Raw genomic sequence first — 23,846 nt, 5'->3', positions numbered from 1 at the left:
TGCCCAGCTGATTTTTGTATTTTTTTAGTGGAGATGAGGTTTCACCATGTTGGTCAGGATGGTCTTGATTTCTTGACCTCGTGATCTGCCTGCCTTGTCTTCCCAAAGTGCTGGGATTTCAGGCGTGAGCCACTGCACCTGTCCGTATTTATGAATTTCTTAACTATTTAAGATGTATAAAACTGTGTCATTATTTTTTTATCAGGTTATCAACTCCCCCCCTTTTTTTTCCTAAACTTGGAGATAGTATCTCACTTCTTCACCCAGGCTGGAGTGCAGTGACGCAATCACAGCTCACTATAGCTTCGACTTCCTGGGCCCAGGTGATTCTCCAGCCCCTGCCTCCTAAATAGTTGGCAGTCCAGGGCCATGCCGCCACACTCGGGTAATTTTCTGTTTTGTGTGTGTGTGTGTGTGTGTGTGTGTGTGTGTGTGTGTGTGTGTGTGGAGAATCAGGATTTCACCATGTTGCCCAGGCTGGTCTTGAACTTCTGAGCTCAAGTGATCTGCCTGCCTCTGCCTTCCAAAGTGCTGGGATTACAAGTGTGAGCCACCATGCCTGGCCAGTTGCTGACATTTTTAAGTGTTGTGCCCCAATCACATTTTTTGTGTAAGACCTTTGGTTGTTACTGTGTGTATTTTGCATAGCACAGAGATCTTTTTTACACACACTATGTTATAGGATAGCAGAACAGACTATACTGTGTTTACAGCCACGACACTGGATGAGGACATTCAGTGGGTAAGTGTAGATACAGAAGAGGCCAAGGGTGGTATCCAAGAGCACACCGACTATAACAGGCCTAGGAGAAGAGGAGCCAGCCTAGGAGCTGCCTGGTGAGATGAGAGAGAACCCAGACCAGGGTGTTCTGGAAGTAAAGTGAAGAAGATTCAAAGAAGACTTGAACGCCCACATCTGATGCTGCAGAAAGACCAAGGACAAGAAGAGGACTCACTGAGAAGTGACCACTGGATTAGTACTATGGTGGTCTTGAATAATTTTGATAAGTGCGATTTTGGTGGAGTAGCAGGGATAAGCCTAACTGGAGAGAATTTAATAGAAAAAAAGAAAAAGAAGAATACATTTAAAAAACAATCATGGAATAAATTTGATTTTAATACATGTCTTTTTCAAATAAGCTTTGTCATTAAGTGCATATTTTTGTCTTCATTGGTATCTGATAGATCAGGATCTGTTTATAATTTTTAAAGATTACTGTAGAGTTCTGGCCAGGTATGGTGGCTCCTTGTCTATAATCCCAGCACTTTGGGAGGCTATGGCAGGAGGATCACTTGAGACCAGGGGTTCAAGACCAACTTGGGCAACATAGTGAGACCGGCCCCCTTGTGTGTGTGTGTGTGTGTGTGTGTGTGCACGTGTTTGAGACCTGGTTTCACTCTGTCGCCCAGGCAGGAGTATGGTGGCACTATCTCAGCTCACTGCAACCTCCTCCTCCTGGGTTCAAGCAATTCTCCTGCTTCAGCCTCCTGAGTAGCTGGGATTATATGTGGGAACCACCATGCCTGGAAATTTTTTTTTGTATTTTCAGTAGCATTTTGTATTTTCAATAGACGGGGTTTCACCACGTTGGCCTGGCTAGTCTCAAACTCCTGACCTCATGTGATCCGCCCTCCTTGGCCTCCCAAAGTGTTGGGATTACAGGCAGGAGCCATTGCACCCGGCCTTTTTTTTTTTTTTTTTTTTAAGATTACTTTAGAGTTCTTACTATGTGCCTGACATTCTGTTTAAGAGCGCAGATGCCAGAATTGAGACAGACATACTCCTGAATTCTGGTTCTGCCACTCAGTAGCTGTCTAAAGTAAGGTTTACCCTTTAGATTCCTAAAATGAGGTTAATATGCTACCTCGGTTGTTGTCAGGTTTAGGTAAATGAAGTGCTTAGCATGGTGTCTGACACACAGAATGGGCTCACGAATGTTATTATTAATAGATTCAGGCTGGGCACAGTGACTCACACCTGTAATCCCAGCACTTTGGGAGGCCAAGGTGGGTGGATAGCTTGAGCCCAGAAGTTTGAGACCAGCCTGGGCAACATGGGAAACCCCATCTCTACAAAAAAAAGTGCCAAAAATTAGCCAGGCGTGGTGGTGTATACCTGTGGTCCCAGCTTAAAGTTGGGGTGACGAAACAGAAAATCAATTAAATAAGTATATAAATGGTTGATGAATAACTAGTGCCAAAAGAGACGGAGACACCTTGGAATTAAGATGACCAGGCAAAGTGAGATTTCAAATATAACGAAAAGAAAAATTGTTCCGTGAAGGGATTCTTTTTTTTTTTTTTGAGACAGAGTTTTGCTCTTGTTACCCAGGCTGGAGTGCAATGGTGCCATCTCGGCTCACTGCAACCTCCGCCTCCTGGGTTCAAGCAATTCTCCTACCTCAGCCTCCTGAGTAGCTGGGACTACAGGCACGCACCACCATGCCCAGCTAATTTTTGTATTTTTAATAGAGACAGGCTTTCACCATGTTGACCAGGATGGTCTCGATCTCTCGACCTCATGATCCACCCACCTCGGCCTCCCAAAGTGCTGGGATTATAAGCATGAGCCACTGCACCCGGCCCGGGATTCTTTTTTTTTTTTTTTTTTGAGACGGAGTTTCGCTCTTGTTGCCTAGGCTGGAGTGCAATGGCGCAATCTCGGCCCATCGCAACCTCCTCCTCCTCCCGGTTCAAGTGATTCTCCTGCCTCAGCCTCCCGAGTAGCTGGAATTGCAAGCATGCACCACCATGCCCAGCTAATTTTGTGTTTTTAGTAGAAACTGGGTTTCTGCATGTTGTCAGGCTGGTCTCAAACTCTCAGCTTCAGGTGATCCACCCACCTCGGCCACCCAAAGTGCTGGGATTACAGGTGTGAGCCACCGTGCCCAGCCAAGATTCTTAACTTTTACAATATACCTGCCACTCTGCATAGGGCTGTAAATATAGTCATGTGTTTAAGCCTCACAACCCACTATGATGAGGCATTCTCATTCCCAGTTCATGGTTAGAAGCTCTGAGAGGCTTGTTCGCTTGCCCTGGGTCACCAGTTAGCAGGCGAGCTAGAGTCAGCCTGGGCGTGCTCCTCTCCAAAGTCCATGCTTGGTGGCGGCAGAGCAACAAAACAGGGAGGTGCTGGTCAAATCCACTCTCTGCCATTTGCAGGTGATAAGAAACACACAAAACATCCGTAGCATATAAAGCCTCATTTCAGCTTGATAATGTACGTCATCTAGAGAAGTACATCAAAGCAAAAACAAACAAACAAACAAAAAACAAGAAACAAGCTGCATATTTTCCTCTTGACCTTTTTTGCCCTGGGTAGAGTTAATTTGTGCACAAAAGTGGTTCAAGAGAACGTCAGGGAGAAACGAAAGTGGGGAATTATCAACAAATGCATATCAAGAGGTGATTGTGCTTCTGGGAAAATAGTTACAGTCCAGCGTGTGTTCTGTTCCCCCACCGAGCTGGCCGATCTGGGTTTTCATCTCTCCATGGGCTACATTGCTGCGATCTTGGTTCCTGTGTAGTTCCTGCTGGGATACCTAACAGGTGGGCAGGCATTGAGATTTCCAGAATGACTCCACTCTGGCTGAGCCTTTCATTCAAGCTAAGAATGTAAGGCCGCAGCTGGCCTGCGGGGCATGGTTCTGAGGAGCTGCTCAAATCGCTCTCCACCACCTGGCCATTAAGAGTTCTTAAAGAGCCTCCTTAAGCAGACATAGTTTAACCAGCAGAGATACATTGTCATTGTTGTTTTCTTAAAGTTCAATTTCTGGAAGAGAATGAGATATAGTTTATGCTAGTCATCAAGTTAGCTACTTAAAGCATTAGCAAGTACAGTCTATTCACCCATTGTCACCTGGTAAAGGCTGTGACTCTGAAGGATATACCCTGGACAGATAAATGTTGATGGGTTGAGAGAAAATGAAACATGTGTCTTTGTCAGGCTTCTGTGAGATTTGAAAGGAGGGCCTTGATGGGGAGGTATATACGGTTCCCAGGGTTGTCATAACAAATAACCGCAAACTGGGTGGCTTCAGACAACAGACATTTATGTTTTCCTAGTTCTAGAGGCCAGAAGGCTGAAATCAAGATGTAGAAGGGTTGGTTCCTTCTGGACATTTTGAAAGAGTGTTCTATGCCTTTGTTCTAGTTTCTGGGAGTTGCTGGCAATCTTTGGTTTTCCTTGCATTGTAGAGGCAGCTCTCTGGTCTCTGCCTTTGTCTTTACCAGCTGTTTTCCTTTTGTCTCTGTCTCCGTGTCTCTTATCTTCTTATAAGGACACTGGTTGTATTTTATTAAAGGCTCATCCTACCCAGGATGACCTCTTCTTAACTAATTGCATCTGCAATAACTCTATTTTCAAATAAGTTCACATAATGAGATTCTGAAAATAACATGAATTCTGGGGGAACACTCCCCGACCCAGTAAAAGAGAGAAGCATAACACCATGAGACGTTTTTGTTTGGGGACAGAGAATAATGAGGAAAAGAGAGAAAGAGTCTTGAAGGAACAGTTGAAAAGATATAGCATGCTGTTAAGCAGGCAGGGTTGAACATGAAATAGATATCCCATCAAATGGGGAACTTGTGGAGAGTTTAAAGAAGAAACTATTTCAGTGAGTGTCAGGGTTAAGTAAAAAATCAAAAAACAAACTAGGAGGCAGCAAAGCCTTCCCTGGTAACAGTGGCGGGGCCCCATTTTCCCCAATCCTCCTGCCCTTCCCCTTGTCAGAGCTGCACCCTCAGGGCCTCTATCACCCGCCTGCTCCATGGTGCCCTTCAGGTCCCACCCTGGGCCTCCCTGATGCTGAGATGTGGCTGCCTATGGGACCGTGCCTGGCCTCCTGGCATGTGTGACCTGGAAATGTGGGTGAGTCTGTGGGGTTGAGCTTCTCTAGAAGAATGAGGGCTGGAAGGCCACTGGTGCACATTCCTCGTTTTCCTCCCCAGCAGACTGTCTGAGTGTATTTCATAAGATTTCACAGAAGATTCTGAGGATGAAGCACCCATTGAAACCAGCAGTGGCCAACTCAGGAACTTATCTTTGTTGGCTCTGAACCTCCCTGTTGTTCACTCTTCCTACCCTTCATTCCTCTTCTCTAAGCTGAGTTTCCAAATAGGCCACCTGCACCCAAGCCTTTGTCTCAGGTTCTTCTTTGGCAGAAGGTGTAAGGGGCATGCAGGGTTACTGGGGGAAAAGGGAGGGGGAGAGGCTGGGGAAAGAGCAGGAGCAAGCTGATGGTGAAGACAAATTGCTGTCTCCTGGGAAGAATGCAGTCACTGCCAATTCTAGGACCAGCAGGTAACAGGGAGGGGAAGTACACAGTCTAGACCCAACCTTCTCCCACCCACTGGCTCCTGCAAAGACATTCTATGGCTGAACCCCAGAGAGTTAGGAAGGAGTTCAATTAGTAGAGGTCCGCCTCCTGGTACACAGAGCAGGTGGGGAAGAATGGAGAGGTGAGGTGGAAACAAACAGCAGAGGCCCAGCATGACTAGGTTTGTTCACGTATCAGTTTTCCCTCTTACTGACCGTGAGCCTTACGCAATTGACACAACACTGGCATAATTCATAAGGTCATCTTTTCAAACGGGTAAGTGCTTCGAAGATGAAGTTACTTTTCCAACTGATAGAAAGAACTTTTCTGCTACCTAGATTCTTATATGTATTTACCGTCATTGAGCATAATGGTCTCAGTAAGCCTGGCCATCATCTGAGTTAAACAGCCTCGTACATTAGGAAGAAGTGGACTAGAATTCAGAACAACCCTGATTCAAATCCCAACTTTGCTGCTAACAAGTGATGTGCTGTTAAGCCAGTGTCCTAACTCTTCCGGGTCTCAGTTTCTTATCGCACAATGGGTTTAAAATCTCAGCCATGTATCACAGATTTTTTGTGAGGATTCGATGGAACAAGATATTATAGCATTTAAGAAAATGCTCATTTGGGTAAGTGCCCCATTTTCTTACATTCATAGATATTAATGGATATTATTAATGAATTATACAGCATTCTAAACATGAGAAGATTTCTCTTAAAGTTATAATTGGGTAATTGCAATATTTTATCAGCCCTGTCGTTTTGTGATCGACCATATAAAATATCCTAGAGTTAATAGTAAGTAACAAGTAAACAAGGTGTTTTCCAAATGCACTCAGAGTTTAATAATCTTTAAACCCAAATTGGTGGAGATGAAGTAATTTATGCTCAGACTTTATGAGACAGTTTGTCTGATTGCTGATAGTGATGAATCACTGAGGGAAAGACCCACATTTCTGTGCTGCTGGAGGCTCTTACTTAACTCCTGCGTCAGCTGATCAGCATACAAGCTCACTGGCAGTGACCTCTGCGTGGAAACCCAGCATGAAGGGACTTCTCATCTCGTGGCTTGCCCTCAGCTGTTTGAAAATGTTTTATGAGACTCTGTGACCTGTATGTACTGATGGAAGAATGTGCTCTTTCTGAGATGCAATCCGTCTTGCATCCAAGAATCAATCTGAAATTTTGTGAAATAGAACATGTTTAGTTTTTTCCTTATCCTTTGTGGAAAATCTGCCCAGTGCTCTTTGGAGCCATGGTGTCATGTAGAGGAAATGTCTCTCTCCTGCCTTGTAAATCATTTTTCCTCTTATTTTCTTCCTCTTTCCCAACAGAATTTTTTTTTTTTTTTTTTTTTTTGAGATGGAGTCTCGCTCTGTTACCCAGGATTGCAGTGGCATGATCCTGGCTCAGCCTCCCAAGTAGCTGGGACTACAGGCACATGCCACCATGTCTGACTAATTTTTCATATTTTTAGTAGAGACAGGGTTTTACCATGTGAGACAGGATGGTCTCCATCTCCTGACCTCAGGATCAGCCCGCCTTGGCTTCCCAAAGAGCTGGGATTACAGCCATGAGCCATGGCCCTAAGTCCCCAAATAGGTTTTTTTTTTGTGTGTGTGTGTGTTTTTTTTTTTTTTTTGGTTAAGGCGAGTGAAGATAATGAGAAAAAGAGAACTTAATGAAAAGGAAACCATGGATACCAGTTTATTACTAGCCTTTTTTTTTTTTAAAGAAAAACAATGAGGTTGAAGCAAATTGGATGATAAAAAATAAGAAATATTATCTAAATAGTAATGTCTATATGTTTTCTCTGGATTAGATAGTTGTTAAAACATGTATTTAATTTGTTGAATATTTTGTGATTATTGCTCTGTTTATAAAATGATTGCTGGTTTGAATGAGTTTAGAAGAGGAAGCCAGGGGACATTGTAATAAATATGTATTAGTCCTAAAGTAGTGTTTAAACAATAGAGCTGACAGTTCTTAGCAGGGCTCTGGTGTTACAACCAAGAGTTAAGCCACAACAGAATTTAAAATATGCCTTATACAAGAAATTTTTTTCTCAGGGGGGTATATTTTGAATCTGTTTTCAATGAGCAGAGAAGGAAGATGCTGAGAAATGCATTTTTGACTGGGAGAAGGGAAGGAGACACATGGAAGGAGACAAGGGATGAATCAAATATTTTCTTTAAAAAGAGAAGTCACAAAAAACCCTACTAGTAATTTGAGATTGGGCACTATGAGTACCATTGCTTTTGGGACTCTGCCAACAGAACTTCTTCTAAATTAGTTTTTTAAGTGACAAGAATTATATATATTTATCATGTGCAACATGTTGTTTTGAAATATGCATACATTGTGGAATGGCTAAATTGAGCTAATTAACATATGCATTACCTCACATACTCGCATGTGCTTGTGGTGAGAACTCTTAGAATCTACTCGTCTAGTTTCCAATAGCACAACCTGTTGTTATTGACTATAGTCACCACGTTGCACATTATGTGTCTTGAACATTTCTCCTATCTAACTGAAATTTTGTAACCTTTGACCAATATCTCTTTGCAAAAATTCAACAGAGATTATTGATTAGAGGTCCTTGGGAAATCGACCAGGCTCCTCACTGTCCCACACTTCTCTTTTATAGTTAAGTGTTGCCTGCCATAGAATTGTTGAAGCCCTTCCTCTTCCTAGAATTAGAAAGCCATTCTGGAGAAAGAGGCAGGGTCTGAGGAAGAACTCAGTCTTGCTCAAGGCAGGGCAGAGTGGGAACCTGAGTTATATCTTATTCGTGCCTCTGTTACCTCATCCCTGTCCTAGCCCTGAGAGGCAGCTAGTGTCGGAGAGCTCTGGGATTTAGGCAAGACGGCGATTTGATCTGGACACCTCCCAGGACCATGACGGCTGGGAGCCCACACTGGCTCAGGTGTGGCAGCAGCTCCAGCAAAGAGAAAGTACTGGTTCTATGCTTCAACCTCAACTGTGCAAAGTGACAGTTTACCCCATAACTAAAATGCACTTAAAACACCCAAAATGCACCTGCAACTGATTAGATCTCCCAGAGTTAGCTGAGGCTGATCCACCTGCCTGCTCAAACAGCTGAGAATTTGTTTTCAGAACTGTGTGGTCTGACCGTCTCTCAAGAGGGTTACGGGTGCTTGGCTTGGTTTTCAATTAGATTTTCTGTGGTCCACTCTCTAATTCTGAGAATCTAATCGATCCCCACTCTCTGGGTCCTGAGATCCACCCTTCTGTTCAGTTCGGTCATCAGACAATGACTCCTGATCTTCTGTTCCTGTGAGCAGAATGCCCAGATACTAGATTACAGCTGGGCTGTGTCTTCTCCATCAGAGGAAATGAGATTGTTCTTGTAAAAGTTTTAGATGGTAGATGTCTTGACTGCTTCAATTTGGCATATATAGATAAGGCTGTTTCCCATCCTCCCCAGGTACAGCTCCTTCTCCACTCCCCAAAGCACCTTGATTATTTACTGCTTTCTCTGCCAGTATCCACAGGCATGGTTTACACATTTTGTCCTCATCTGGCTATGGGCTTCATGAGTCCAGGGACAGCGTCTCATTAGGCATCAGCCTCTGTGGCACTTCATCTAGTGCCTGGGACTTCAGAAGGAATTCTTAACTGAATGAATGAGTGAATATCAAATGTATAACTATCAAAGGGCATTCACGGGAACTTTTGCTTCTCATTTGAGTAGTAAGTATTTTTCTTGATGCTCAAGCATCTTTTTTGCTAGCCATTGAAACTGCATCAGGAAGACATTGTGATAACTGAGGCATAGTCAGAGGAACAGATCCAGAGAAGAGACACTGCCATGAATCACACCTAGGTACTTGTTTAGATAACAAAGGGTAACACCAGAGTTAGTAATCAGGTAGACGAGACAGACTGCCTTATTACAAAAGCACAAAATGAAGAAATAATTGTTAGTTGGGAGGCTGTTGCTTTAGAATGTAAGTGAAAATGTTGGCAAATTATATTTATGTTGGATAAGCTTCTAAGACTATTATCCCAGATATATTGTAAAATTTTTATGACTCAGTATAGCATATCCATGGGGTTGACCCAGGAGTATCATGATGTGGTAGAAGGATTCTTACAATATGTTCCTCCACAACTATCTTGTGCATGGTTTCTGAATGAAGCATTTAAGTGCTCCAGGCTTAATTTTTGTTATAGAAAACCCATAGAATAGGCAAAGTTGTGCCTAAGTTCTTTTCAATCTTTAAAATATAATGATTTTTATACTTTTAAGTGGTTTCAATAAACACACAATCATTCAGAGTGCTATTTTCCTTTTTGAAAAGCTCCAAATATACTTCTTTCCATTCATATAATTTAAATATTTAAATAAAATTTGTTGTATGTTTAATTATTATAAAAAATTAATATATATATATTTTTGAGATGGAGTCTCATTCTGTCGCCTAGGCTGGACTGTAGTGGTCTGATCTCAGCTCATTACAACCTCTGTCTCCTGGGTTCAAGTGATTCTCCTGCCTCACCTTCCTGAGTAGCTGGGATTACAGGCACGTGCCACCACACCCAGCCAATATTTTATATTTTTAGTAGAGACGAGGTTTCACCATGTTGGTCAGGCTAGTCTCGAACTCCTGATCTCAAGTGATCCTCCCACCTTAGCCTTTTAAAGTGCTGGATTACAGGTGCAAGCCACTGTGCCAGGCCAAAAGATTAATATTAATTAGAAATCAATTAGATACACTGTACCACAATGATGTTCTCATCACAATTTGCTGAACAACCATTTGTCAGGGCTGATAGGAGGGGGCTACCTCTCTATGGAGCCATGAGAACCCCAGAAGCCTTTCTTTACAACCCTGGAGGGAAAAGTGAGAAGCACATCACAAGGAGGAAGTAGGGAAGAGAGCTGGAGGGGGAAAGCAGTCATTCGTATGTGACTTCTTCCATGTAATTGTTCCTCTACCATGATCGCCTCCATCGAGCCAGTAGGAAGTGTGGAAGACAGAGATGAGTTACCAATGCATCGTGAGAAAATTGAAATGCACCGGTTCCCTGTCCTTCCTATCTCCCATTATTACCCCAGTGTTCCCAATTGTGCAACAGCATGACCTTACATCAGACACAGAAAAAAGAGGGAGTTTGGCAATGACGTGATAAAACCTTCTGATGGAAATATAATTCCCTTTGCTTTAAGAAAACATATAAATGATGTACAAAAATTATGGTCTAACTTGAGCATTCAATTCCATTGATACACAGTATATGCTACCAATGACTATTAAAAAATAAGATTTTGCGGGTTTTCTAATTTTGTTTAATAATGAGGAAGATGGTACAGCTTGGCTTTTCCCTGTAAGAATGCTGAAACAGGTTCTGATAAAAAAATAAACCAACACAAGCCAGACAGCTTCCTCTTTCCTCTGTGTTTCCGTTTTTCCACAGCTTTGGATTCTTCCAGAATACCTGTTACCTCAGATTAGGGTGGGATGCCTTTCAGATAGTCCCACAGAGGGGAAACTAAGCTTTTGATGGTTTAACATATCAGGCCCCATGCTAGCTGCTTTGCATCCATGATCTCATGATCGCCATGCAAACATTTATATGCGATGAATTCTCCTTGACTGGAGCCATACTCTTATCTTCTTGTCAATCTCTGCTTAATTATAATCAATGTCATGGGAATTTCACAACTGATTCAGGATTTTTTTCAGAGGGAACCTGGTCTGTGCATATACTCTTTGTGGACAAATTCTCCCTGAAATCTCAGAAAGTCCAAAGTTGAATTGCCTGGTATATGGTTGTCTTGGCATACTATCTCTGAACAAACTGGTTTTATCTGGTGTGTTGTTCAGAGTGTCAATGAGGGTGTATAGTAGGCGGCAGATGTAGGAAGAAGGCAATTTGATGAATGACAGCTATAAAATGAAGCAAGGAAGGAACATCACTAAATTTGTGCTCAAGTTACTTCTGCCATTTGAGGGGTCCTAGGTTGGAAGTGACAAACTGATAGGGTCAGAGATATGAATCACTAGATTTAGAAGTGTCAAGGTTGACTGCAGTTCTTTCTGAATAAAAAAAAAGCTTTACCACACCATCAGCTTTGACTGGAAGTGGAAAGAAGACAGAGTTGGACAACTGCCCAGAGAAAAACTGATTTTGTGCATACTTTACAAGCTAACATAGACCATTCCTTGCAAAACCCCTCCTTTGAGAAAAATTACACATGCTCTCCATCTCCCTGATTTGATCAATTTGCATTGTCTAACAATCTCCCTTCCCCTCCCCTCCCCTCCCCTCTCCTCCCCTCCCCTTCCCTTCCCCTCCCCTTCCCTTCCCATTTCCTTCCCTTCCCCTCCTTTCTCTCTCTCTTCTTTCTTTTTTTCTGAGTCTCACTCTGTCACCCAGGCTGGAGTGCAGTGGCTCAATCTTGGCTCACTGCAAACTCTGCCTCTAGGTTCAAGCAATTCTCCTGCCTCAGCCTCCTGAGTGGCTAGGACTACCAGGAAATACCACCATACAGGTTAATTATTGTATTTTTAGGAGAGACAGTGTTATACCATGTTGGCCAGGTGGTCTCAAACTGATCTCAAACGATCTGCCTACCTTGGCCTCCGAAAGTGCTGGGATTACAGGTCTGAGCCACTGTGCCCTGCCTTGATGCATGTTATTTTGCCCCTTCATTTCTCTTGCAGAGTCCAATAGGAAGTATTGAAAAGAAATTGGATATCTCAACTTCTCTTTAAGACACAGTCCTAACGTTTCGTTTTGTTTTGTTTTAAAGCCATGAAAACAAAAGTACCAAGTCTATGCAGGTTCTTTTTCATTTTGTTGTGTGTGTGTGTGTGTGTGTGTGTGTGTGTGTGTGTGTAATAATGAGTGACTTCATATGAGCTTCCAGATTCACTGGTTCTGGCAGAAAGATATTTGTACAGCTCTTTCACAAGCTCACTCCTGACTAGCTGAGGTAGGGAATCCAATCTACAGCTGTGGAAAAACAAAATTAGCTGAAATAGACATAACACTCACATTTTTTGTTAGCGTTGTTGCTTTCACCAAATGCTTGTTCAGCTCTTAGTTGTCATTCAAAACCTGCTCAGGCATTGCCTTCTCAATGAGCCTTCTTTAGCCACATTTCCTACTCCCTCTCCTCCCCTCATGCCGCGTTTTCCCTATACTCTTTCTAGACTTTGTGCGTATTTCCATGTTGAAACCGTCCTCCACGTTCTGTTTATATCTCTGCCTCTTCTACTAGTACGTGAATATCTAGAGAGAATAGATGTGATTTTGCTGGTAGCCCTCCACCTAACAATGAATGGAAAGAGTAGGAGCAAAATAAGTGGATTTTTACTTGACCTGACTTCAGTCATTTTCATAGAGTACACCAGCAGCTCCAGAAACATACTGTTCTCTTGGTGCAGAATATCTGCCATTAATATTTTATTTATTTTATGACTCAGAAAATTTCTTCAAAGCCAGTTCTGATTGATCTATTGTGAAATATCCTTTTTGTGAGCCACTTCCCATGCTATCCCTTAACACAGATATACACATAACCCAGGCAGAGTGTTTCTTTGTGGGTTCTAGGCAGTGATGGGAAATGAAAATACTACATTGCATGAATTCTAAAACCAAACTTTTTTTCTACTACTTCTCCTTTTTTTTTTTTTTGAGACAGAGTCTCACTCTGTTGCCCAAGCTGGAGTGCAGTGGTGTGATCTCAGCTCATTGCAACCTCTGCCTCCTGGGTTCAAGTGATTCTCTTGCCTCAGCCTCCCCAGTAGCTGGGATTACAGGCGGACGCCACCACGCCTGGCTAATTTTTGTATTTTTAGTAGCGTGTTTAGTAGAGTGTTTCACCATGTTGGTTAGGCTGGTCTCAAACTTCTGACCTCATGATCTGCCTGCCTCAGCCTCCAAAAGTGCTAGGATTACAGGTGTGAGCCACTGCACCCAGCCTTCTACTACTTCTTGAATTGAAATAAGGGAGTATTTCACAATCAATGATATCTCATGGCTGGCAGTGTTTTTTTTTTCTTTTTGAACAGTACCTGAAATAATGTGTCTTATCATTGATGGTATCCTAAATTTGTTAAAATATAGTACTTATAATAAAAAGCCTTACTGGTAGCCAGGCCAGCCCTGCCAGGTTATATGTAAATTCGGGATATATTCCAAGTGCTACATTAAAAATAAACCAAAACAGAAACAGACTTTGTAGAATAGAGTGAAAGGGTGAGCCTTGAAGGATCAGGGGCAAAGTTCACAGGGTATTCATTGTTCTGTCCCTGGCATCTGATCTACTATGCACATGGCACATATCTGTCACTTAAAACACAAAAATAATTGCTAATGGTTTTGAGTCCCTGCTATGTAGAAGTCACTGTGTTTTAAGTATTTTTCATATGTGAGCTCATTTAATTCTCAGGATAACTCTGAGTGGGTTCAATTATGATTCCCATTTTTCTGCATAAAGTCAATTGAGGATAGATAGGTGACTTGTTCTAAGTCCTGTAGGTAGTAAGTGGCAGAGCTCTGCTGGGTCTCAGGGGTATTTGACTTTAAAGACGATGCTCCTACATTCTATGCAGCACTTTCTCCCTAATGGATATTTATTTTAAATAAATGCTATTTCTACTAATTTTGACGGCTATTTTTTTGGGTACCCCAACCCCAGTTTTCATTAGTCATTAAATGCTTCTCTGATATTTAATATTTAGATGCTGATTTTTAATAGACAGTTCATTGGAAAATATTTTTTTAGGCACCAACAGATCTTTTATTGACAGAAAGATAATAAAACTATAAGCATTAAAATTGGATAACTTCTTTATGAGATTTTTATGACATACAAATTTTAATGTCAAAATGAACTAATTTAAACATAAAAACTAGAGTAAACATCATAGAATTTGAAAACAATTTTAGAAGTAAGCTTTGTTTAGAAAACATAAATAACAGAGACATGGAATCAACCCAAATGCCCATCAGGAATAAAAGGATAAAGAAAATGTGGTACATATACACTATAGAATATTATGCAGCCATAAAAAAGAATGAGATCATGTCCTTTGCAGCCACAAAAAAAGAATGAGATCATGTCCTTTGGATGGAGCTGGAAGCCATTATCCTCAGCAAACTATTGCAAGAACAGGAAACCAAACACAGCATGGAAAATATTTGTTTTAATTTACTGTTCATAGGCAAAACACTATCAAAAGTAAAACTCCTAGCCAGGCATGGTAGCCCATGCCTCTAATCCCGGAACTTTGGGAGGCCAAAGCAGGAGGAGTGCTTGACCCCAAAAGTTCAAGAACAGCCTGGGAAACAGAGAGACTCTGTCTCTACAAAAAATAAAAATTAGCTGGGCATGGTGGCACACAACTGTAGTCCCAGCCACTTGGGAGGCTGAGGCAGGAGAAGTGCGTGAGCCCAGGAAGTTGAGGCTGCAGGGAGCCCTGATCACACCATTGCACTCCAACCTGGGTGTCAGAGAGAGATCCTGTCTCAAAACAAAACAAAACAAACAAACAAACAAACAAAAACAACTCTCAAAAAAGCCATTTGTGATTATGATGGTGTTGCATTTCATAGATGTGATTTTGTTGAGATAAAATTTGTTATAAGTAGGAAAAAAATGCAATCCCTATTTTGGAGAATCATCTCACTTGAGTTCCCCGTGAGAAAATAAACAAAGTTCAGCGGACTTTATTAACTCCTCTTTGGGGATGAGATGTGGTATTTTTTTTTTTTTCCAACACCAAGAATCTCAGGCATAATTTTAAGAAGTCACTGATGAAACTGAACTTCAGGTGCAAAAGATTCTGTTAGACAGTTCACTTTTTTCTCTTTTTATTCATTGAAGAGGGTTGGAACTTGAGGTGGTAAGGTTAACACTGCTCAGGGCAAGGGAAGAAGCATTGGCCTAGACCAAGCTAGAGTGTGCACCACCGTCACCTGGAGGGCTTGTTCCAACATGGACGGCTGGACCCACCTCCAGAGTTTCTGATTTATTAGGTCTGTGCTGGGCCCTGAGAATGTTTATTTAAAACAAATTCCTGGATGCTACTGGTTCAGTTGCCACACTCTGAGACCCGCTGACCTTGAGCTTAGAAGACGTGGGTTTGATTTCTGGATTCCACAGTTTGCTAGCTATAACTTAGGGAATTTAAATTACTTAATCTTGGTTTCTGATTTGTAAACTGAACTAACTGTAAACTACTTGTTCTTCTCATTTTATAAGACTTTTGTGAGGATAAAATAATCCATATGCAAATTATTTTAAAACCTGTTGTCGTTACTAGTATTATTGTGAATGAAGCTGTTGATTTATGTCATCCCCAGCTAGGAGCTGACAGAACATTTAGGTTGCACAAGGTCTGCTGGAGCACTTTAGAGAATTCCAGATGAATCTTGATTGCATCCTGGAATGCACCGCTGGAGCCCTGGGGACCAGCATGGGACATGAGTGAAGACAAGATGGGATCTATTGTCCTCCAGACCTGCATATATGTGTGTTCAAATCCTGACTCCATGAGGCTTGAGTCTGTATCCCTCTGGAAAAATGGAAATAAAAGTGCCTACCTTATGGGTTTATTCTGAGGACTATTTGAGATAATGCATTTAAAGAACTTGCTCAGTGCATAGCACATCATGGGCACTCACTAAATATTAGCTCTTAATATAGTTATGAAAACTAAACCCAATGGGGAGAAAATGCAAGGCCATCTTGATAATGAGGGAGTCAGCTCTCTGAGCCCAGAAGACCATATTCCAGGGCCAGGCATAGTGGCTCACACCTGTAATCCTAGCACTTGGGGAGGCTGAGCTGGGGGATGACTTGAGGCCAGGGGTTTGAGACTAGCCTGGCTAACATGGAAAAAACCCATCTTTACTAAAAATGCGAACAATTAGCTGGGTGTGGTGGCACACACCTGTGGCCCCAGATACTCAAGAGGCCAAGGCATGATAATTGCTGGAACTTGGGAGGTGGAGGTTGCAGTGAGCTGAGACTGTGCCACTGCATTCCAGCCAGGATGACAGTGCAAGAAAAAAACAAAAGACCATATTCCAGTGCTGCTGCTCTGAGAGAGCAGTTGGATTCATTGACCTCCCAGGTTGCTTCCGAATGAGATTCTAATGTCAGCACAAAGCAAATGCATCTAGTCAGTTGCGGGCAACCAGGGCTGTTTTCCCCAGTCTTCCCTTATGACTGACAGCTACACCATTCATTTCTTTGCTCCAACCTACCTTGTAATTATTAATGAACAGTTTCTGGCATTCCCTAGCAGGCAGAGCACTAACAATAGAAAATTGAAATTAAATGGAGATTAGTCCATAGAGCTCTTCATTTTCCCGTGGATTATGTGACAGTTGAATCAAGCCTAAACTAGACAACGCATGGCAACACAATGAGCTCGGCACTAACAACGCCAGATAAGCTCTGACAGTCTGCTTTGGGTGGGTGGAAGTTCCAGGCTTGCAACACCCTGTAGAAAATAGAAGCAACAACTGGAGTACAATTGCTGACCCAGTCGCTAAACCCAATGCCAAGTCATGGGGCTGGAATGCAGCTCAGTTCCATACTGGAAAGCCTTTTCTCTTACACTTCATGATGATTAGAAGTTACTCGCTCAGTCTCAAGTCTTCTTGCACATCACATGAACTAACACTTTGTCCATTCAACTTGACAGCACAAGAGATATAGATGGGCAGGGTGTCCTCAAACATGCATGCCTGTTCCTGTGAGAGCAAGTGGTTGACTCAGCAAAAATGGAAGAGAACTTGCTCAGCTTTGATCTTTTTCCTCTTCACTGGGTTTATGCAGGCTAGGTGGGTCACAGGACAGGTGAGGAAAGGTGAGGGTGAGGCATTTCAATGTTATCTGATAGCACTAGTTGCCTCCCTTGACATTCCTTGCTAGCAAATGTGAAAATGTAATACCCTATGTGAATGTGCCTACTATGTCCTGTTCCCCTAAGACGTGAGAAGTAAGTGAGATCCCCTTATTGTTAAGTTTTCCAGTGGAAATGCCCACTGTGGTTGCAGGATAATGCACCACCCATATTGTAGAGGACTGATTTTTTTCTGATTTGATGTAAACTTGTGACTTTTCTGCCCTTCACTGCCCAATCACTTGTAATTCTGAGGACTTTTTCTCACATTCTTCCATGGTTTCCGTCTCTGGAGCACTGACTGCCTTTCCATGTAATTCACTGCCAGCTTTCCCAGTGACTTCAAGGTTCTTAATCTTCTGGTGTCTTCTATTTGGATAAGCTCTGTCTTCATTTGGTCTCAGCCACTCCCCAGGAGGCTTGGTCACAACTCAGATCCACTCCATTTTTCAGGACGGCACATTCGGAAATCCCTTTCTTTTCTGACTCCCTCCTTCCTTCTTTCTGCTATGCTTTTGCTTTTCATCTTTCTTGACTTCTACTGCATGGCCCTTATCTGGTCACCTACTCCAGCACTGCATTTGGTTCCATTCTCCTACATCAGTCTGAACTCACCGGTCCATCATTCAGTTCAGGGTCACCCTGCAATCCTCTTCCGTGCTGTCTCTCAAATCTGTCTTCTCTTCCATTCCTCCAGGTGCTCTCTAAGACACTTGCAAGGATCTCCCACCTCGTTTCCTTATCTTCCAATCTGCTCTGCTCTAATCTCTATTAGTTTAGGAAGGTCATCCTGCTTTTAAAACTCCAAGAAAGCTTTTCCAACTCTTACCCTCCAAACCCCTTCTACTTCTTGCTCTAAGTCTCACTCAAGCTCTTTCCTCTCCTTTGAAATGCTCTTTCTCATCTCTGCCTGAAAAATACCATCTGTTCTTTCTAGAGACATCTCAAATAACGTCTTCAGATTCCTCAGGCTTTACTTGACCCCTTCTTGGTGTCCATCCTAGCTATAATGGTTTGTATTTTTGTTTTATCTCCTCTGCAATGTGATCAGCGGAAGGTTAATGAGCTCTGGATTTAGAGAGAGATCTGGTGTAAGTTATCAGTATTTACCAGTTGTGTCATCTTGGGCAAGTCACTCCATTTTGCTAAGACTAAGTGTTGGAAACAGATGCTCAGGGCCACAAAGAAAAATCAGCACTGAGACAACAGATCTCTCAGCAAAGCAATTTCTACTGCCTGGGCTGCAGGAAGGGTACTCTCGCTAGCCATTTTGCTGTGATTTAAACTAAAACCCGATTGGCTAACAACTTAAAACTTTGCTAAACAGGTAAAAGCAGTGGCGAGCTGGGACATGCCTGTGAGCACATCCAGCACAGATATCTTGGTTAAAGTATAAGGACATAGAATGTACTACGTGCCTGTAAGCATGGCATGTCTAACAGCTACATAGGATAGGGCTTAACAAAGAGTTATTAGCACACGTATGATTTATTATTTAACGAGAAAGAAGACTTTAAAGAGGAACTTTTCTACTTTCTACACTACGTTTCCCCCTTTGTATAAAGGGCTGATGCTATCTATCTCATGGGATTGTTAGGATTAAATGAGATGATAAAATGACTGCTATGTAAAAGCCATTCAATAAATATTATTTCTTCCCTTTTTCCCCATTCTGTGCATCCTTGAGGTACGAGACTTTTCCTACTCATTTGCTTTCCTTGGAAGGCCAACAGTGTTTGACGCCTAGTAGGCTATCAATAAATAATTATTGCATTCATATCATGTGTCTGTTTTCATGTTGAGAGTTAGCACTCCAGAGAATGCATTTTTCATTTGCAGTTCATTTCCTGTTTAATTCTGGCAAGTTTAAAGCAGGATATTCTTTATATACTGAGCAGTTAACAGAGAACTCTAGTACTAACAATTCTGTCTTGTCTATTGAGAAAGACTAGCTGCTATGTGGTCTATGTCTGGCTTGGAGTTAAAGAGAAAATTTTTAAGTATGTGTGACAAAAACTCAGTCATAATAGTGATATTTGAGAAGCTTCCTTTTCAGCTTATTGATTCAACACGACCCAATAGGGTTGAGGCTAGTCATGGTACTCTCCAAGCTTCAGAGCCAATAGGAAATGAGCTGGAAGCACTGATTCACTTCCTTAAGTGGTGGGGCTTGGTGTGGGGCATAGGGATTCCTGTTACAAAATCTAGCGATACGGTAGTATTCCTGGCTAAAGAAGTGCTTCTTTTAGGAAAAGCTAAGCTTCAAGCTAGATAGGTTTGTTAAAGGTCTCATGATGTAGAACAAAGATTATTGAATTTGGAGTAGTGCAGAGGCTTGGCCTCAAATACCAGCTCCACTACACATCAGCAGTGGAACCTCATGTATGTTACTTGAACCTCTTTCTCTTTTAAAAGGCGCAATACCCATATCACAGATTGTTGTAAGGATCGAAACCATGCGTATGAATGCACCCTGTAGAGTGCATGACATATACAGAGAAAGCAGTCCCCAAATGTTAGTTTTGGAATGCCAAAATGTGTAGAGAACTTCTTGTTAAAGAAAGACCTAGTTTACTTTGCAGAAATGCAATCATGTGCACTATGGTATCAACATCTGCCTACATGCCTGTGTGATAGTTTTTATGTGTCAACTTGGCTAGGCTCAGATGTTTGGTCAACAGCAGTCTAGAAGTGGCTGTGAAGGCATTTTTTAGTTATGACTAATAGTTCAATCAGCAGACTTTAAGCAAAGCAGATGAATCTCCATAATGAGAGTGAGTTTCATCTAATCAGTTGAAGGCATTAAAAAGAAAAAAACAAAAACAAAAACAAAAAACTGAGGTCCCCCAAGGAAGGAGGAACTCTGCCTCTAGTCTGTCTTCAGACTCTAGCTGCAACATCAGGTCTTCTCTGAGTCTCTAGCCTGCTGATCTATGCAAATTTTGACTTGTCTGCCCCCAAAATTGCATGAGACAATTCCTTAAAATAAATCCCTGTTTACTATTTATCTGTCCGTCCTGTTGGCTCTGTTTCACTAGGGAGCCCTAACTAATTCAGCCCACCTTGCTCCCTGCATAGTAATTGAATGTCAGGAACTATATCTAACTCATCTTCGCATCCCCAGTACCTAGCACGATGCCAAATCCATAGCAAATATTCATGCTTATTGAACTGCAGAGAATAGCGGCTCACATTCAGACGCTATTTCATAAAATTGGTACTTGCAGGCCAGGCGCAGTGGCTCACGCCTGTAATCCCAGCACTTTGGGAAGCCAAGGTGGGTGAATCAAGAGGTCAGGAATAATGAGACCAGCCTGGCCAACATGGTGAAGCCCTGTCTCTACTAAAAATACAAAAAAATTAGCTGGATGTGGTGGCACACGCCTGTATTCCCAGCTACTTGGGAGGCTGAGGCAGGAGAATCACTTGAACTTGAGGCGGAGGTTGCAGTGAGCCGAGATCATCACTGCACTCCAGCCTGGAGACAGTGAGACCCTGTCTCAAATAAATAAATAAATATTAAAAAGTAAATTATAAAAGATACTTACACAGGTTAAATTAATTCATTCCTTTACCTAGTTATTCATCCGTCAGACATTTTGAGGGGAGCTTATTCTATAGGACTGTGCTTGACGCTGGTGATGTAGAGAAAAGACAGAATGCCTTCTTGCTATTGAACGATGGAGTGAGGAGACGGTGCAAGTGATGCAGAAAAGGAGGGTAAAGTGAGACACTGGGAGTCTGTTTATCCAGGTGAGAGAACGGGACAGCGTGACACAACGGGGGACAATTGGGAGAAGAGGAAGGGATGGGTTTAGGAGGTAGAAACAGTAGCAGGTGGGAAACAAGGAGTGAGGCATCTCCCATGACTCCATGGTTTCTGGTTAAGGCATCTGGGAGCACAGAGGAGGAATAGAGTTTCTCATCATCTTATCTGATCTTAACATTCCTCAGCATCATGCAACACAACCCCCTCATTTTAGGGATATAGATACAGAGGCTGAGAAAGAGCAGGTCTTTTGCCACCAACCTCATAAATCAGGAGCTGGTAGAGTGAGTTTTAGAAGCCAAGAGTGTGCTGTTTTTCTGAGTGTCCCCTCTGTCCCCATGACGGTGTCTGCCAAGCTCCTTGCGCAAGGGAAGGAAGGGGAACAGGCTCAAAGAGTCCCTGTTACTTCTGTGCGATGCGGTTTCCCTCTCGTGAGTTGTCGCATGGGTCGCCAGCCTGCCATGCTCTCTGAGTATACATCTGCATTGCCTAAATGACCCGGGAGTAATGCACTTCCTTTCCCACTATTATGCAAAGAGCCTAGCAGATTGCTTACACTGTTGGGTTGCCCCTTGAGGATGGGAAAGGGAGGGAGATCTATTGGGATGGGCGAAGGAGAATATTAATTAGTCACAATTAAAGTACATTTTCTCCAAAAGCCTGAAGTAATCTCATGACTCTTTTCCTCAGAAGTGCCTTAGCGTGGGAACCAGTGCTCCCTTTCCAGTAAGTGACAGCCCTGACTTGCTGCCCTTTGCAATCGGCTTGTCCGCCCCCATCCCCCATCCCATCTCCTTCCCCTACTCCCTGCTGGCCGCAGGTGATAAACCAAGAGCCACCAGAAGCACAGAAGTAGCTGGAGCTCCTTCCAAGCTGAGCCTGGTGTTCCATAGCTGGAAGGGGGAGAATTGCTCAGTCTCTCTTTATCTCCCTCTCTCTTTCTCAGACTCACCTGGAAGTTGGAAGCAAAAATGCCTCTCTGGCTTCCTGTGTCTCTTTCCAATGCCTCTATGCTCTCTTCCCAGCTTTCTTTTGCCTGGACTCTCTTAATACCGTCCCTGGGTTGGGGAGGACCCACAGACTGCTAATGGCTTTTCAAGGGTGCCAGTTGACATAGCTGGGCCTTCGCCTTGGTCTCGTTTCTGAATTCTGCTATAGTCCTGAGGACTCTGGAGCCTGAGGCTCTCTGAGGACAGAGGGCCCTGCCTTGTTTTCCTTGCACCCCTCCCAGCTCCCTGACTGTAGGAATCCCTCATGTTAATACTTGGTAGAGGGGCTGCAGGTAATTCAAGTGGAATTTAGCACTCTGTAGGACAGAGGAAGTAGTCAACACATGTTAGCCCTTTTTATGGCTGCCTAGACTTCCAAGCCTTGCCCCACCTGGAATGCCTGGAGATTTTCTTTACCTACTATTTGAGACATCTTCAAATTGTGGTTAAGGGCAGTGTCTGTCATCACAGGGTGAGTTAGGTACAAGGGTCAATTCGGACCCGACTTAGCACCAGACTCATTCCATTTGGAGAATGGGTATAATACCAGGCCTCAGTCCTTGACCCTGACCCCAGCCACATTCAGCTGTGAGCTCAATCATCCTGAATACCAAGGGACAGCAATCAGATCCTTGCCAGATAGCTCAGTAGTGTGATGCCATTTTTATATGAAATCATTACAGACCCCGTGACCAACAGAACTACCATTTTCATGGAGACCAGCTGAACTCTGCTAACTGCAAATTCAGGGCATCTCCAGCCATTGTATCCAGTTGATGAAGCAGATGCCCTCCAACCAGACCACATTATTTACAATCCAAATTCATAATTTACTTTCCAGGGTCATCCTGAAGGTTGCAGGAAGGCACAGGAAACATCAGCCATTATCCTCCATTGTCAGATTATAATATTTTTGGTGTTAACATTTCTAGCTGGAAAATAGCTTGGAGAAGTTAAAGCCATCTCTTAATCCACATTCTTTTGTAATTCTTTTTCAATTTAAAATCAATGATATCAATGGATTTCAATATTCTACTATCTAATCCCTTGTATAGATCTGCAAGCTTTCAGTTATATATTTCACTCCGAGTTTCCAGTTTGGGCAATTGAGAATTGTCACCAAGCACAGGAGACTCACCATGTACATGGCACTTCCACTATGGTAGAAGGTCATAGTGTGCCTGACACCATGCAGAGGAGACTCACCTGGGACTGCCACTGTGGTAGAAGGCCATGCTGCCTGAGAGCCTAGGCAAAGCCCCACCACATTCACTTCCAGAGCTTTCTCTTGCACTTGGGTACATGTTTGCCATCTGCTGTGCTGGGTGTTCCATGAGATCAGAGGCCGTGGCTGTCATGTCCACCACTCTGTTTCTAGCACTGACTCGGGACCTGGCACCTAGAAACTGCAGAATAAATATTTATCTAGTGAATGCCTCAAGACTAATCATCAGTGACATAATCGTGTTATTTGTCCTTTTCTACAACAAACGATTCTCAAAGGTCAGAAATGAGGAGATGAAAACAGGAGCAATGCAGATTAAATAGAGGTATGACATAATTTCCTATTGTCTCTGTGCATCTACAGTCAAGGTTATACTCAGATCTTCATTACAGTGCCTTTCCCTCTTTTCTTAAAAGAAAATAGAGGAGTTCTGTGCAGTTAAGAAGTAGGATGAAAAAAGAAAGGCAGGGTTCAGAAGGAAAAGTTGAAAGATTCTCTTCCCTATGGAAATAATGATCATAGGAATAATGAGAAGTATAAATTATTCACTTTCTATATGGCACTGTACATTATTATTTAATTGATTCTCAGAACAAGTCTATGAGGTAGATATTATCATGCCCAATTGTGGAGAGAGGAAAAG

The 23,846-nt window shown here is 42.6% G+C and overlaps 3 long non-coding RNA genes across 3 annotated transcripts in view; 2 read left to right on the top strand and 1 right to left on the bottom strand.

Moving 5' to 3' along the window:
- Positions 1-15,914, top strand: part of LOC118152995 (uncharacterized) — a 65,585-nt gene extending 49,671 nt beyond the window's left edge. Inside the window, exon 2 of the long non-coding RNA XR_004742101.2 lies at positions 15,671-15,914. This is a non-coding gene — a long non-coding RNA (uncharacterized LOC118152995). The remainder of the gene's footprint in view (positions 1-15,670) is intronic.
- Positions 1,097-23,360, bottom strand: LOC144582357 (uncharacterized). The gene is made up of 2 exons (XR_013534929.1): positions 23,185-23,360; positions 1,097-3,775 (listed from the first exon to the last, which is right to left on the bottom strand). It is a non-coding gene; the product is annotated as an uncharacterized LOC144582357 (long non-coding RNA).
- LOC144582358 (uncharacterized) lies at positions 5,371-15,605 on the top strand. The gene is made up of 3 exons (XR_013534930.1): positions 5,371-5,955; positions 14,530-14,563; positions 15,192-15,605. It is a non-coding gene; the product is annotated as an uncharacterized LOC144582358 (long non-coding RNA).
- Positions 23,361-23,846: the final 486 nt, after the last annotated feature.

The sequence above is a fragment of the Callithrix jacchus genome, chromosome 4 (assembly GCF_049354715.1).
Source record: "Callithrix jacchus isolate 240 chromosome 4, calJac240_pri, whole genome shotgun sequence".
In the NCBI taxonomy this organism is placed as follows: domain Eukaryota; kingdom Metazoa; phylum Chordata; class Mammalia; order Primates; family Cebidae; genus Callithrix; species Callithrix jacchus.
Note: the sequence above shows the minus strand (reverse complement) of the source record. Positions and strands in the feature narration are given on the sequence as shown.